General features: G+C 38.5%; 1 protein-coding gene and 2 non-coding genes across 6 annotated transcripts in view; 1 reads left to right on the forward strand and 2 right to left on the reverse strand.

Moving 5' to 3' along the window:
• Nucleotides 1–212: 212 nt before the first annotated feature.
• The window catches only part of ADGRG5 (adhesion G protein-coupled receptor G5), a 32554-nt gene continuing 16120 nt past the window's right edge, over nt 213–16646 (forward strand). For 3 of the 4 annotated variants that reach the window (XM_077132549.1, XM_077132551.1, XM_077132552.1), the window contains exon 1: nt 213–395. The gene's annotated coding sequence lies outside the window, so the exon portion shown is untranslated. Of the gene's footprint in view, nt 396–1442; nt 1626–16646 lie in introns of all 4 variants that reach the window. The other variant, XM_077132550.1, reaches the window with a different exon arrangement.
• Nucleotides 13580–13686, reverse strand: LOC143660520 (U6 spliceosomal RNA). Its single transcript, XR_013164115.1, has one exon. It is a non-coding gene; the product is annotated as a U6 spliceosomal RNA (small nuclear RNA).
• LOC143660478 (U2 spliceosomal RNA) lies at nt 15089–15280 on the reverse strand. Its single transcript, XR_013164075.1, has one exon. It is a non-coding gene; the product is annotated as a U2 spliceosomal RNA (small nuclear RNA).

A 16646-nucleotide genomic window follows, 5' to 3' on the forward strand; every position in this document is an offset into this window, starting at 1 on the left:
ATGGGGAAACTGAGGTCCAGAAGGGCGATGTCTCTTGCCCAGGGGCACAGAGCGGAGGTGGGTTTTGAGCCCTGCAGGTGCCATGCTGCCCCTGCAGACTCCGTGCCCCTCTGCAGAGGTGCAGCAGCCCCAGGAAGTGCAGCAGCTCCTGGGAGTTATCATCAAGGGGAGAGGCTGGGTGTGGCTGCCAGCTCAGAGGAAGCAAAGAGACGGCTGCCTGTGAAAGAAGAAGTGCGGTGGCCGTGTGAATGTGAGGTGAAGAGAGCAGAGCAGGGTGAAGGGGGCTGGCGGGCGTGGGGTGAGCAGAGCAGAGAGGCCTCCCAGAGCGGGGCGGCTTCCAACTTCTGCATCTCCCGGCAGACAGTGGCTGGACAGCAGCTGAGACAGCTTCACAGGTTAGCCTGCTCAGGGCCTCTCTGGCCACCTCTACTCCCCTCCCCCCCGTCCTTATTAGCAGGTCCCCGGTGGGCACCGGGCATGTCCCTGCCCCAGCGGACATGGGTCTGGTGACATCCCAGGAGCAGCCAGCCAGGGACCAATCCTCACTCCCATCACCATTTCTTGGGTCGCTCCAAATCTGTGGATATGTAGAGATCTGTTTTTGCAAGAAGAGGCAGTTTAAATGAGGCGGTAGTTAGGGGTTGGGTTCAAATCTTAGCTGCCCCATGTGTTGGTGCAAGCTTTTTGCCCTTTCTTTCCTGTGCCTCAGTTTCCTCCTTTGTAAAATGGAGTTTGCCCGGTGATATGTGCCTGAGGCTGGTGACGTCCCTGAGGTCAGTGCCTGAGGGTCTGTCAGGCGCTGGGCATGGGGCCTGGTGCAGTCGGTGTCTGCGAATTGGAGCAGGTGCGACTCCTCTCCGAGCCTCCTGGGCGGCCTAGGGATAGGCTGATGTGGGGAAGGCCACTTTGGCCTTACTTTCCTTACTGTGAAACAGGGTAATACAGCACCTCTCAAGGCTTTACTGCTGAGACCACCGTTCACTCCAGGCCCAGGCTGGGTCTCCAGGATGTGGTTGGTAGGGACAGGCAGGGTCAAGTGTGGACAGGGTCTTATGTCCACGGCAGCACCAGTGCTATGGGGAGAGGGTGGATTGTGGGGGCGCATGGTCAGCTCCAAGAAGGAAAGCAGGGCTCCCAAATCTGGCGGGGCATTGAGCCAGGGCTCTAGACATGGGTTGGAGCCCAATTCCTGGGCAAGTAGATTATGGTAATGGTTGCTGGAGTCTCTCTCCCTAGGAAATAGGTCTCCCTGATTTCATTTTAAAGATGAGAAAACTGAGGCACAGAGAGGGCAAGTTCCTTGCCCAAAATCACACAGCCCAGGCACTGAATACTGAAGCTGGTTATCAAATTCACATCTTCCAAAGGCTCTGTCCTATATGCTATCCTGTCTTGTCCTTATCACTCTATTGGCCTAAAATGGGTCTTAATGGTCCACTCAGGAACTCAACTACCCAACTACTTTTGGGAGACTGAAGCCGTAACAGGAAGTGAGCTGGGCTTGGAGTCTGGAGTCCTGGGCTTAAGCCTCAGCTTAACTACTGGCCTTCTATTGAACTCGGAGCAAATGCTCTTCTGTGGTATTCGGCTTCCCCAGAGTTGACTGGAAACATTTTGGAGGTCAGGTAAGGGATTCCTGTTTCCCAGAGGCTCCAAAGCCCAAATTGCAGGTGGACAATAAGATGACCTCGGGTGAGGGAATGGTTTTTGGTGGCCTCTCTGAAGGGATGGGGAGAGGCGTGCTGGAGGTCTCAAGCAGAAGTGAAGATGGTGGGTTTGGTTCTGGTAAAGGGGGTGAAAGCCACGGTTTCTATTTGGGGTGCTTGGAGGAGGTGTCACTTCTGTTTTGGCCTCGGTTTCCCCAGCTGTGGCGTGGGGGCAGACTCCTCTTTCCTTGGCACCTTCTTGGAAGCAACATGGCCAGTGCCTCACCCCTGCCCGTGCCTCAGTTTCCCCATCTGTGTAGTGAGGATATGGGGGAGGCTGCCTGGGTTCCTTCTGAACTCAAAGGTTCTCCACTTCTGAAGCCACGGTTTTTTTACTCGATACATTTCAAATGGTTTCATTCACTGACTTCCTTTATCTCAAATCTCTTCCCTCTTCTCTTCTCTGAGGTTCCAAGAGGGTAAGTGAATCTTTCAAGTTATTACTGCCAAATAAGTAACAAAATAGACAAATACTGAAAACCCAGTTTTCTGTGACTCTGAAGTCTTGATTCTCTTTTAAAATAAGTATATGTATTTGTAGATTGTATTAGGACAATGGGTGAACAGTTGTGGGAAAAACTGTGTCTACATCTCACGCTATACCTCTGAATCAATGTGAAACTGGAGAGTCCTCTGTAAAAAACTGACGCTGTAAAAGTACTAGAAGGAACACAGGAAAATTCCTTTATAACTCTGGCATGGAGAAGGCCCTTCTAGCTATGATTAAAAATCCAGATGGCAAAAAAGAAATATTGAAAAATTTTATTATAGAGAAATTAAAAACGTCTACATGGCTAAAACAGACAAACCAACCAACCACAACAAACCCTATACATAATGTTAAAAGGCAGATGACAAACCAGGAAAAATATTTGCAACTCACATAACAGAAAGCTAATTTCTCTACTATATAAAGAGTTTCTAGAAATTGATACAGGAAAGACTAACCCAATACAAAAAATGGGCAAATAATGAGCTTGCACAAGTAGGAAATGATTCACATGTGGCTACACTCTTCGTAATATCAAAAGACTGGAAACGATACATACAGCTGTCAGTAGGGACTGGTTAGATTATACTGTGGAGCATCTCTAACCTATAATCCTAGACTATGCAGCAAGAGGAGAGGAGAGAGGAAGCTCTCTAGGTACTGTTAGAGAAAATGCTCTGGGATGTATTTGCAAGTTGAAAAAGGATGGCACAGAAAAGTAGAATATGCTAATTTTTGTATAAAATGGGAAAAATAATATACATATATATTCATATGAAGAAACTCTGGAAGAAACAAAAAACATTAAACAGGGGTTACCTGGGGGCGCCGATTGGGAGCCTGGCGGCTAGATGACCCAGGAGGGAGGCATTATTTGCATTTTATACCTTTTTGTATTTGTTTACCATTTATATTTGAAATGTGTACATTTATAAGCTATCCAATGAATAAATAAACATTTAAAAATGTATAACTGTAACTGGGGCAACTTTAAAAAATACAGACAAGGTGAACAAACAAATAGGCCCATGTTCCACACCCAGAAGTGACCACAGCTTGTATGTCGATGTGCATTTTCCAGAATTTGCTTATATAGAAATATAGTTATATTTACAAAGAATAGATTACATTGCTTTTGCAACATGTTTTTTATTAGGCATAAGAGATATGTCACTATTTTTTTCCATACCAATACATAGTTATTTGGAACATTAACAAAAATCCTAAATGTTAAAGAATTAATTTTTCTGTCATCAAGCTAATACGTGCAGGTTGTAGAAAATCCAAACAATGCAGAAAATATAAAGAAAGAAGTAAAAAAAAAATTCTCTCCCCAAAATAACATCGTTATCATTGTGGTGACCATTTTTTGATATAGCCCATATGCTGAAGCATACATATAAAAATAATTTTCCATGAACAATGATGACATTACGTGCATTATTTTCAACCTGTTCTTTCCACTCAACAATGTGCTGTGCTCTCTTTTTTAAAAATGCAATCTTATTGAGTTATATCCACATACTATAGAATCATCCAAAATCTACAGTCCGTGGTTTTCAATGTCATCTATACTTGCACGTTCATCAACACAATTGATTTTTGAACATTTTCATTACTCCAAAAACAATAAAAATAAGAATAAAAATAAAAGTAAAAAAGAACAACCCAAACTTCCCATCCCCCCACCCATTATTCATTTTTTTTGTCTTTATATTCTTTTTTTTTTTTTTTATCCTGGAGGTTATTCTTTTTTTTTTATTAATTAAAAAAAAATTAACTAACACAACATTTAGAAATCATTCCATTCTACATATGCAACAGTAATTCTTAATATCATCACATAGATGTATGATCATCATTTCTTAGTACATTTGCATCGATTTAGAAAAAGAAATAGCAAGACAACAGAAAAAGAAATAAAATGATACTATAGAGAAAAAAATAAAAATAAAAAATACAAAAAATATATATAAAAACAGAACAAGCAAACAAACACACACACACAAAAAACTATAGCTCAGATGCAGCTTCATTCAGTGTTTTAACATAATTACATTGCAATTAGGTAGTATTTTGCTGTCCATTTTTGAGTTTTTGTATCTAGTCCTGTTGCACAGTCTGTATCCCTTCAGCTCCAATGACCATTATCTTACCCTATTTCTTTTTTTTTTTTTTTCTCATTCATGGATGTTTATTTATTTTCTACTCATATCAAAGAAAAAAAATTACATTGTGTGTTAGTCAGTGTTCTCTAGAGAAATAGAACCAACAGGAGAGTTCTGTAAATTTGAATTTATAAAGGTGTCACACAACTGTGGGAATGGAAGAGTTTAAAATCCGTAGGGCAGGCTGTGAAGTTGGCAGATATAGTGAAGGGTCTGATGAACTCCACAGGAGAGGCTCTCTGGCTGAAGAAGGAGTGAAAGAGTCTCTCTTCTTCTTTAAAAGCCTTCACCTGATTAGATTATCTTGTTGGTAAGAGACACACCTTAGTTGATTCCAGATGTAATCAGTCACAGATATAATCAACTGACTGATGATATAATACACCAGCCTTCCAGATTATCAATCAGTCATGAAATATCCTGGCAGCCATGGTCAGCCCAATGATTGCCTGACCAGACAACTGGGCCTTGTCACTTGGCCAAGTTGACACCATAACCTCACATATGAATATTTAAAGTATTTATGGACATTTAAAGTGAGACAAAAGTTTATAAGACATGATTCTTGTCCTAGAGTATTTGCATTTCTGTGGAAGGAACAAGACCAGGCAAGGTCAAAGTTGTGCTGCAACCAATTCTCTCAAGGCCTTAGCAGATCAGAAGCTGAGGTTAGCATCAAAATGAAGGGGGCCACATTTATTTATTTATTTATTTACCCACTTCACTTTCACTGAAATGGGAATCAAAGCATTTTAGGAATAAAATACTTCTACTTACCACTCACTGATACTGTGTAGTGTAGGATATGGTGTGAATAAACATACAAAAAGGAAGTTCTCAATGAAATAAAGAAATTAGAAATAATGAAATTCCAGTCTCTGTTTTATATTTCAATAGTCAATCCATGGGAAATATAGTTCCTATAATAAAGGAGAGAATAAAACCTTTCTCTACACCCATCAATACTACAATTGAATCTTACTTTGCCAAGAACAGAAAGGACAGTGATTTCCTCATATAATTTTCTTTTCCTTCATATGATTTTGAGGAAAGATATTGACCAGTCTGTCCTCTATGTGGAGGCAGATAAAATTCAGGATGATGATAAAGGAAATTTTCCACCCATGGGAATGGTTGACCAGCAGGATGCCACCTACCACAAAAAATGCAGTCTATTTTTCTTGCAAAATGGTGTTTTCTGTACAAGTTAATCATTTTATCTTCTATTTAAACATAACTATCATCCTCAACTTTAAGGCCAGAGGTCAGATGAGTTGAATGGAAAAAAAAACTATATCTAAAATAGTTATTTACTTAAATTCAATAATCCTAAATGGATTTATTTTATTTATTTATTTTTATTAATTAAAAAAAATTAACTAACACAACATTTAGAAATCATTCCATTCTACATATGCAATCAGTAATTCTTAATATTATCACATAGATGTATGATCACCATTTCTTAGTACATATGCATCGATTTAGAAAAAGAAATAGCAAGACAACAGAAAAAGAAATAAAATGATAATATAGAGAAAAAATAAAAATAAAATAAAAAATACAAAAATATATAAGGAAAAAAACAACTATAGCTCAGATGCAGCTTCAATCAGTGTTTTAACATAATTACATTACAATTAGGTAGTATTGTGCTGTCCATTATTTTTTTTTTTTTTTTTAGAAATCATACCATTCTACATATGCAATCAGTAATTCTTAACATCATCACATAGATGCATGATCATCGTTTCTTAGTACATTTGCATCGGTTTAGAAGAACTAGCAATATAACCGAAAAAGATAAAGAATGTTAATATAGAGAAAAAAAAAGTAATAATAGTAAGAACAAAACAAAACAAAACGAAAACCTATAGCTCGGATGCAGCTTCATTCAGTGTTTTAACATGATTACTTTACAATTAGGTATTATTGTGCTGCCCATTTTTGAGTTTTTGTATCTAGTCCTATTGCACAGTCTGTATCCCATCAGCTCCAATTACCCATTATCTTACCCTATTTCTAACTCCTGATGGTCTCTGTAACCAACGACATATTCCAAGTTTATTCTCTAATGTTGGTTCACATCAGTGGGACCATATAGTATTTGTCCTTTAGTTTTTGGCTAGTCTCACTCAGCATAATGTTCTCTAGGTCCATCCATGTTATTACATGCTTCATAAGTTTATTCTGTCTTAAAGCTGCATAATATTCCATCGTATGTATATACCACAGTTTGTTTAGCCACTTGTCTGTTGATGGACATTTTGACTGTTTCCATCTCTTTGCAATTGTAAATAATGCTGCTATAAACATTGGTGTGCAAATGTCCGTTTGTGTCTTTGCCCTTAAGTCCTTTGAGTAGATACCTAGCAATGGTATTGCTGGGTCGTATGGCAATTCTATATTCAACTTTTTGAGGAACCGCCAAACTGCCTTCCACAGTGGTTGCACCATTTGACATTCCCACGAACAGTGGATGTGTGCCTCTTTCTCTGCATCCTCTCCAGCACTTGTCATTTTCTGTTTTGTTGATAATGGCCATTCTGGTGGGTGTGAGATGATATCTCATTGTGGTTTTGATTTGCATTTCTCTAATGGCCAGGGTAGAGATATATTCTTACTCATTTGTCTATACACTGGATAAAGGGAGCCTCAGTCACAAGGTTTTCATAGTCACATGGTAATACCGTAAAAGCTCTGTATTATACAGTCATGTTCAAGAATCAAGGTTACTGGATTACAGTTCAGTGGTTTCAGGAATTTCCCTCTTGCTATTCCAAAGACACCAAAAACTGAAAAGGGATATCTCTATAATGCATAAGAATAACCTCCAAAATGACCTGGTGACTCTGAAATCGCTCAGCCACTGAAACGTTGTTTTGTTTCCTTTATCCTCCCTCTTTTGGTCAGGAAGGCTTTCCCTGTCCCACAGTGCCTATTTGTGGGGAGGGCAGTGAGTTCACCCACCGAGTTGGCTTAGAGAGAGGCCACATCTCTGTGCTCCCCTTCTACAATCACTTTTTAATAGTAAAATGGCAGTTCAGTGCACTGTTTTATTTATTTATTTTTACTTTAAATTTTGAAATAATTATAATTTCACAGGAAGTTGCAAAACATAGTAGAGAAAAGCCCCATATCCAATCTTACCCAGGTAACATACTCGTAGTTACAATATCAAAACCAGGAAACTCACTTTAGTACAATTCACAGATCTTATGCAGATTTCACCAATCTTACATGCACTTATTTTTGTAGGTCGGTGTAGTTAATTCTATGCAATTTTATCACATGTGCAGATTCTTGTAACCATCACCACAATCAAGACACTGAACTGTCCTATCACCTCGAGGACACCTTATCCCACCCCTATATAGCCACACACACCCCTTCCTAACTCTTGGCAACTTCTACTCTCCATCTCTATAATTTTTTCATTTCAAAAATGTTACATAAAATGGAGTCATACCATATGCAACATTTTCAAGTATTCTTTTTTTTTATTTTTATTTTTTGGCTCAGCAAAATTCCCTTAGGAGCCACCCAAGTTGGGTCTATCGAGTTTGTCCCTTCCTATTGCTGAGTAGTATTCCGTGGTATAGATGACCGCAGTTTAACCATTCACAAACTGAAGGCCATTTCCAGTTTGGGGACATCAGGAAAAAAGTTGCTATGAATATCTATAGACAGTTTTATTTATTTATTTATTTTTGTCTGAGCGTGAGTTTTCATTTTTCTGGGAGAAATGTTCCAAGAATGCAATTGCAGGGTCATATGGTAAGTGCACGTTTAGTTTCATAAAAAACTGCCAAGCTATTTTCCAGAGTGACATTGCACTGTATTTCATTTGGCCATTCCTCTAGTGATACACGTTTACATCGTTTTCAATTTTTCTTTATTATGAACAATGCTGTCATAAATACTTTACATGTATATATTCCTGCACTTGCCTTATTATTTCCATAGTATAAATTCATAGAAGTGAGTTTCTGGGCCAAAGGATATTCAGAATTTAAAATTTGTATGCACCATGGAATGGTCCCCTTGCAAAGATTAGACTTTTGATGCTCTCCTGAGGAGCGGAGCATGCTCTCCGCCACGCCGGTGTCGCCATACTTCACTCTTCACAAATCCAGTGGTGGAAAAATCAAAGCTTGTGCTCTTAACTACTTCCCTCTGCCACTACCATCCAATGGGTGTTTTGAATTTTGTGGTTCTCCCTTCCTTGAGTCTGTCTTCCCTGCAAGATGGGGAGGATGAGCTCTCTTGCCCTTCCTCTCTTCTCCCCGTTCCTCTTTCTCCATCCTCTAGGGATGTTTCTTTGGTTTGATTTTCTAAAATCAGGTTCATAGAGGCACAATTTACATGTCATAAAAGTCACCCTTTTAAAGAGTAGTTTGATGAGTTTTTTTTATTTTTTTCCTTTTACATGGGCAGGCTTACGGGAGTCGAACCCGGGTTCTCTGGCATGGCAGGCAAGTGTTCTTGCCTGCTGAGCCACCGTGGCCCACCCTAGTTTGATGAGTTTTGACAAATGTATAGACTCGTGTACATGCATAGCACAGTCAAGATACAGAACACTTCTTGAAGATGACTGAATAATGAAGTAGCTTTCACAATGTGACTGTGTGATTGTGAAAACCTTGTGTCTGATGCTCCTTTTATCTACCTCGTCAATAGACGAGTAGAACATACGGAATGAAAATAAATAATAGGGGGAACAAATGTTAAAATAAACTTAGATTGAAATGCTAGTGATCAATGAAAGGGAGGGGTAAGGGGTATGGTATGTATGAAAATTTTTTCTGTTTTCGTTTTATTTCTTTTTCTGAATAGATGCAACTGTTCCAAGAAATTATCATGATGATGAATATGCAACTATGTGATGATATTGTGAATTACAGAACATATATGTAGAACGGAATGATCAAAATGGGAATGTTTGTGTTTGTTTGGTATTAAAAAAAAAGATATAGAACATTTCTATTACCTTTTATAGTCAACACCTTTTCCCCACACCTTGGCAACTACTGATCTGTTCTTTAACTCTATAGTTTTGACTTTTCTAGATTGTCACACAAATGGAATCATAAAGTATATAGCCTTTCATGTCTGACTTATTTCATTTAGCATGATGATTTTGAGAGTTATCCATGTTGTTGCCTATATCAGCAGTTCTTTCCTTTTTTGTTGCTGAATAGTATTCCATTCCATGAATACACCACAGTTTATCTTTCACGGTTGATGGACCTTTGCTTCCAGATTTTGGCTATTGTGGGCAAAGCTTCTGTGCACATTTGCATATAGGTCTTTGTGTGGACATATGTTTTCATTTTTCTTGAGTAGAAGGGGAATTTAACTTTATAAGACTGCCAAACTGTTTTCAAAGTGGCTGTCCCATTTTATATTCTCTCCTGTAATGTACAAGAGTTCTAACTGCTCTATATCCTCCACACCTGGTATCGCCAGATATTTTAACTTTAGCCACTCAAGAAGGTATGCAGTTGTATTTCATTGTAGTTTTAAATCACATTTTCCTAACGACTAATGATATTGAGCATGTTTTCATGTGCGTATTTGCCATCCCTGTGTCTTCTTTGGTGTAGTGACTGTTCAGATCTTTCCCCAGTTTTCATTGGGTTGTTTGTCTTACTATTTAAGAAGGTTTTTTTTTTAATATGTAGTACAGAGATGCTCTTTATCAGATAAGTGTTTTAAAATATTTTTCCCAGTCTATGGCTTGTCTTCTCATTCCCTTAAGAGCAGAACTTTTTTATTGTGATAAAATCATTATTTTTATTTTATGGATCATACTTTTGGCATAATTAAAAAAAAATCTTTGCTTAACCCAAGGTCAGAAAGATATTTTCTCCTTTGTTTTCTTCGATAAATTTTACAGTTTTAGGCTTGATATTTGGATCTATGATCCATTTGATCTATAATCCATTATTTTATGCTGTTTTATTTTTGTGTGTGTGTGGGCAGGCATCAGGAACTGGACCCGGGTCACCAGCATGGCAGGCAAGAATTCTGCCACTGAGCCACTGTCGCACCACCCTATAATCCCTTCAATTTTGTACATACTGCAAGAAATGGTCCAAGTTCTTTTTTTCCTTCCTTTTTTTTTTTTTTTTTGCATAAGGCTACCCAGTTGCTACAGAACTACTTATTAAAAAGATTGTCCCCTCTCCACAGAATTAGCTTGGTGGTTTTGTATAAAATATCTATGTGGGTATATTTTTGGACTCTGTATTTTGTTCCATTGATCTATGTGTCTATCCTTGTGCCAATAACACACTGTCTTGAGTTCTGCAGCTTTATAGTAAGCATTGAAATAAGGTAGCCTGAGTCCATGAGGGCTCTGATTTTGTTCTCCTTTTTAAAAATTATTTTGACTCTTTTAGGTCCTTCGCTTTTCCATGTAATTTTAGAAAAGCTTACCAATTTCTACCAAAAAGACTTCTGAGATTTTATTGGAATTGCATTTATGTTTATGAGGGTTCTCAGCCTGGGGTTTTCTTTTCCAGCAATGGCTTTGCCCGGTTTCCGTAGTACAGCAGCATGGGCCTCGCAAATGGGAAACCTGTCCACCGCTTTTATTTCCTGAAAGAATGTTTCTAGGGTTGTTATTATTTTCTTCCTACCTGTTCTGTTATTTGGAAGAGTTTCAGTAGAATTGGTATTATCACTTTCTTAAATATTTGGAAGAATTAGCCAATGAAACCATCTGGGCCCAATATTTTCTTTGTGGGAAGATTTTTAAACTACAAATTCCATTGAAAATAAATATATGGCTATTCACGTTATCTGTATTTATGAGTCATCTTTGTCCACCTTTTCCACTAACATTCCATTTTAAAATGTTCGTCATAGTTATTTTAAAGTCCCTATCTTGTAGTTCCACCATTAAGGCCATCTCTGGCTTTTCTTTCTTTCTTTCTCTCTCTCTCTTGATTTTATGTGTCTTGTAATTTTTGATTGAATAACAATCATTGTTTGTCAAGGAACAGTAGCAAGTGAGGTAAATGATATTTATGCCTAAAAATAGGCATACCTCTTCTTATGTTAGGGCTTTAGTGTAGGGAGTTGAGTGACTCTCGTCTGTAGGTGATTTGGGATTAGGTTTTGTTGCTGCTGTAGTTACCTTCTGTGAACTACAGGCATCAAATTTCTCCAGTGGTGGATTGCTACTACTTTGTGTTTAGTGTGAAGCCTGAAGTACAGTCGGAATTTTTATAGTATTCTTTCTCCACTCCTAGCTTTCAGCTGGCTCTGCATGCATGCAACAGAGGGGATTTCTTTTTGTGTTCTAGCCCCACCTGCAGAGAGTGACTGCTGTTCCTCATTCCTTGGTACAAGGTTTGTGGTAAGGCAGTGGGTTTGTTGTTCTCTTTCTCTAGCTTTAGTTTTAGGATGTGCCTGAGCTTCAGGGTTGGGGCTTTCTTAGCTTCCCAGATTCTCCTCCAGTAACTGGCAACTTCTGCCTTCTACTCAGTGCAGATAACTACAGCATAGGCAAACAACCTGTCCTTCACCCCCATGGAAACCAGACTCTGCCTTGTATTGGTGTGGGCCTTGGGTGTGGGTAAGGTCCCTGACTTTGTGCCAGTAGCAGCCACAGCAGCAGACCTGTATATCAGTGCATGATCTTAGATACTATACTGGGTTTTCTGCTCCTCCCCGGTGGCAGGTGGGTTTTGAGTACTGCCAGTGCAGGGTGAGCAGATATGGATTTGCTACTTCTCCATTAGAGACAGCAGAACTTTACCTGATAGTCTCATGGGCTGGGCATCTCATGTCAGAAGAAGGGCAAAGCATAGGTGTCTGTCTCTTAGCAGCAGCCAATCATATTTTGTAGTAATGCTCAGCATGGAGCCCCAGTGGAATTCTTCTGGTATTCCTGTTCCACCGTCAAACCTTGACAGATCCTGAGCCATCATCGGGGCTCTCTCAGGTCCCTGCCCCACCCCTAGTTATTCTCATGAGCACCCAGTGGAGGACTATGGGAAGAGGCTGTTGAACTCCTTGTGTTTGGGGTTCCCAGGTATTCTAAACTATCTTTCTAAACCACACCCAGATTTTAGGCATTTAAGATTTCAGTTGTTTATTTTTTATTTGCTTTTTTGGGGGGTATTTATTGACTATTATTTATTTATTTACTTTTATTTTCAAAGTATGTTGTAGTCATAAACTATGGGTTACAGTTCCAAAATTTTAAGTTTTTCCTTCTAGCTACCGTGGGACACTGGAGACTGAAAGAAAAATCAGTATGATTCAGCAGTCATACTTATTTGTTAAACTTTACCTTCTCTATTAAAACTTGACCCTTCTCCCAATCTTTAGAGTATTTGGGCTATGCCCATTCTAACTTGGAAAGGGGTGTCAATGATATGAGATAGAGGGATGGAACTAGTTGATATTCTTAGAGAGACTGGCCTCTCTAGGTTTCAGGCCTTATCTGGCCTAGAAACCCATCTGAAAGTTGTAAGTTTCTGGAAAGTAATCTTAGTGCATGAAATTTTTGTGAAATCTCAGTAAAGCCCTAGGTGTTCTTTAGGGTTGACAGAAATAATTTTGGCAAACACTGGTAATTAGCAATATTTAGCTGAAACCAGCATAATAGTAGTCTCCAGAATAGCCTCGCTACTCTATTTGAACTCTCTTAGCCACTGATACCTTAATTTGTTACATTTCTTTTCCCCTTCTATGTGCTTTGTGGTAACCATCACTTCCTTCTGTGCTCTGTCAATGGTGAAGCCATTCATGTGTCTCATTGCTCACTGAAGAGTTTATCAGCCATTAAAAACCAGTTCACATGGTCACTTTGTGACCTTCACTAATAGGCTCAAAAATATGAATTTGTACATAATTTGACTTTTTCTATTTTCACGTTGGGAGCAATGCTCTCTTGTAACTCTCTGCATCCTAAGTAGAAATTCAACTCATTTTATTATGGCTTTTTTTTTTTTTTACAATTAAAAACATAAATTTCCTGTTCAATGTTTCTATCATGTCTATAGAATTTTTGTTCCCTATTAAGCCAAATAAAAGATTACATTTTCTTTCTTGTATAACTTTTTCTTGAAATTAATGAGTTCTTTTTTTAGATTTTATTCTGTTACCATATATACAATCTACTATTTTCTCCTTTAATCATATTCAAACATATATATTAGTGCATTAATTGTGTTTACAATGTTGTGCTACCACAGTCAAAAAATATGGACTGCTACACAGATTTGTGGGTCATCCTTGCTCAGGGGCCATGCTAATCTTCTCTGTATTGTTCCAATTTTAGTATATGTGCTGCCAGGGTGAGCATGAAACGCTACTGATTTTTGCATGTTGATCTTTGCATGTTGGATTCACCACTTTGCTGAATTCATTTATTAGTTCCAGCAGCTTCATTGTGGACTTTTCAGGATTTTCTATATATAGGATCATGTCATCTGCAAATAGGGAAAGTTTTAGTTCTTCCTCTTCACTTCAGATGCTTTTTCTTTCTTTCTCTCTCCTAATTGCTCTGGCTAGAACTTCTAGCACAATGTTGAATAGCAGTGGCAACCCTGGGCATCCTTGTCTTGTTCCTGATCCTAGAGGGAAAGTTTTTAATCCTTCACCATTGAGTATGCTGTTAGTGGTGGTTTTCATATATGCCCTTTGTCAATGCTAAGGAAGTTTCCTTCCATTCCTAATTTTCTAAGTGTTTTTTTTTTTTCAGAAGGGTGTTGGACTTTGTCAAATGCCTTTTCTACATCGAGATGATCATGTGTTTTTCCTCTTTCCTCTGTGAATATGGTATGTTACACTTATTGACTTTCTTATGTTGAAGTACCTTGTATACCTGGCATAAATCCTACCTGATTATGGAATAACTCTTTTCATGTGTTGTCCGATTCTATTTACTAGTATTTTTTTTTGAGAATTTTTGCATCTATATTCATAAGGGATATTGGTCTGTAGTTTTCTTTTCTTGTGGCATTTTTATCTGGCTTTGGTATGAGAATGATGATGGCCTCATAGAATGATTTAGGGGGTATTCCCTCTTCAATTTTTTGGGAGTGTTTCAGCAGGAGTCGTGTTAATTATTCTTGGAATGTTAGGTAAAGCTCATCTGTGAAGCCCCTGGTCCTGGGCTCTTTTTTTTTTTTATTGTCGTTGTTGGGAGATCCTTGATGACTGATTCAATCTCTTTACTAGTATTGGTTTATTGAGATCTATTTCTTCTTGAGTCAGTGTAGGTAGTTTTTGTGTTTCTAGAATTTTTTTCATTTCATCTAGATTGTCCAACTTATTGGCATAAAGTTGTTCATAGTATCTCTTTATAGTCCTTTTTATTTCTGTGGGGTCAGTAGTAATATCCCTATTTTCATTTCGTATTTTAATTATTTGTGTCTTCTCACTTTGGTCAGTCCAGCTAAGGGTTTGATTTGTTGATTTCATTGCTATTTTAAAAGAACCAGTAGTTTTGTTGATTCCCTCTATTTTCCTTTTATTCTCTATTTCATTGATCTAATTTTGTTATTTCCTTCCTTCTGCTTACTTGAGTTTAGTTTGTTCTTTTTCTAGACCCTTTAGTTTAGGTGTCAAGTCTCTGATTGTGATCTTTCTTTCTTTAAAATGTAAGCATTTGGAACTATACATTTCCCACTCAGCACTTCTTTTGTTATACCCCATAAGTTTTGGTATGTTGTGTTTTCATTTTCTTTTCTTTTTTTTTTTTTTAATGGTGCACCATTCCTGGAAGTACTGCAATACCAGGTCGATGCGTGGAGTGGACGGAGCAAGCTCCTATTCCATCTCCCTGCTCCAAAAAATCCATTTAATATATTGTCCTCGGACAGAGGACGCATCAGACATCAAACCGATAAGAACAGATACTACACTTGATCTTAGCCAAAAGGCCGAGAAGCGATGTGTTTTCATTTTCATTCACCTCAAAGTATTTCCTAATTTCCCTAGTGATTTTTCCTTGACCCATTAGTTGTTCAAGAGTGTGTTGTTTAATTTCCACATCTTTGTGAATTTTCCATTTCTCCCTCTGTTATTGATTTCAAGTTTCATTCCATTGTGGTCAGAGAAGACACACTGTTTGATTTCCGTATTTTTTTACTTTATTGAGACTTGTTTTGGGGCTTGACATATGTCTACCCTGGAGAATGATCCACGTGCACTAGAGAAGAATGTGTATTCTGCTGCTGTTGGATGAAATATTCTATATATGTCTATTAGGTCTAGATGGTTTAGGGTATCATTCAAGTGTTTTATTTCCTTATTGATCGTCTGTCTAGATGCTCTATCCATTATTGAAAGTGGATGTATCAGTTTGTAAGCTGCCAGAATGCAATATACGAGAAATGGAATGGAGTGGCTTTTAAAAAGGGAATTTAATAAGTTACAAGTTTATAGTTCTAGGGAAGTGAAAGTATCCAAATTATGGCACCAACAAGAAGTTACCTTCACTCAAGAAAGGCAGATTGGTCTGGAACACTTCTGCCAGCTGGGAAGTCACGTGGCTGGCATTTGCTGATCACTTTCTCCTGGGCTTTCCTGGTTTCAGTCTCTGTTCCTGCGGAGGTTTCCCACTTTGCTTCTCTGGGGCTGGCTTTCATCTCCTGGATTTCCTGTGTGCTGATCTGAAATTATTATATACCCCAGAAAAGCCATGTCCTTTAATCCTCATTCAATATTGCTGGGTCGGATCTTTTTGATTATTTCCATGGAGATGTGACCCACCCAATTGTGGGTGGTAATTTTGATTAGACAGTTTCCATGGAGATGCATCTCCACCCATTCACAGTAGGGTTGCTTTCTGGAGTTCTTTAAGAGAGAACTATTTTGGAAAAAGCTTTAGAGCCAACAGAGCCAAGAGCCAAGAGAGCCCGCACAGTCAGAGACCACTAGAGATGAAGAAAGAAAATGCCCCCGGGGAAGCCGTTGAAGAAGCCTGGAGAGAAAGCTAGCAGATGTCACCATGTGCTTTTCGAGCTGAGGGAGAAACCCAGAACATCATCGGCCTTCTTAAACCAAGGTATCTTTCCCTGGATGCCTTAATTTGGGCATTTTTATAGCTTGCCTTAATTTGGACATTTTTATGACCTTAGAACTAACTGTAAACTTGCAATTTAACATTCAATTTCTGGTATATTTCATTCTGGCAGATTACAAACTAAAACTACCTTGGCTCTCTCCAGGTTCTGACATGCTTAACATCTCTTGGTGATCCAAGCATCTCCAAACATCCCTGTGTCTGTTCTCCAAGTATCAACATCTGTGTCAGCT

The sequence above is a fragment of the Tamandua tetradactyla genome, chromosome 16, assembly GCF_023851605.1.
Source record: "Tamandua tetradactyla isolate mTamTet1 chromosome 16, mTamTet1.pri, whole genome shotgun sequence".
Lineage (NCBI taxonomy): Eukaryota > Metazoa > Chordata > Mammalia > Pilosa > Myrmecophagidae > Tamandua > Tamandua tetradactyla.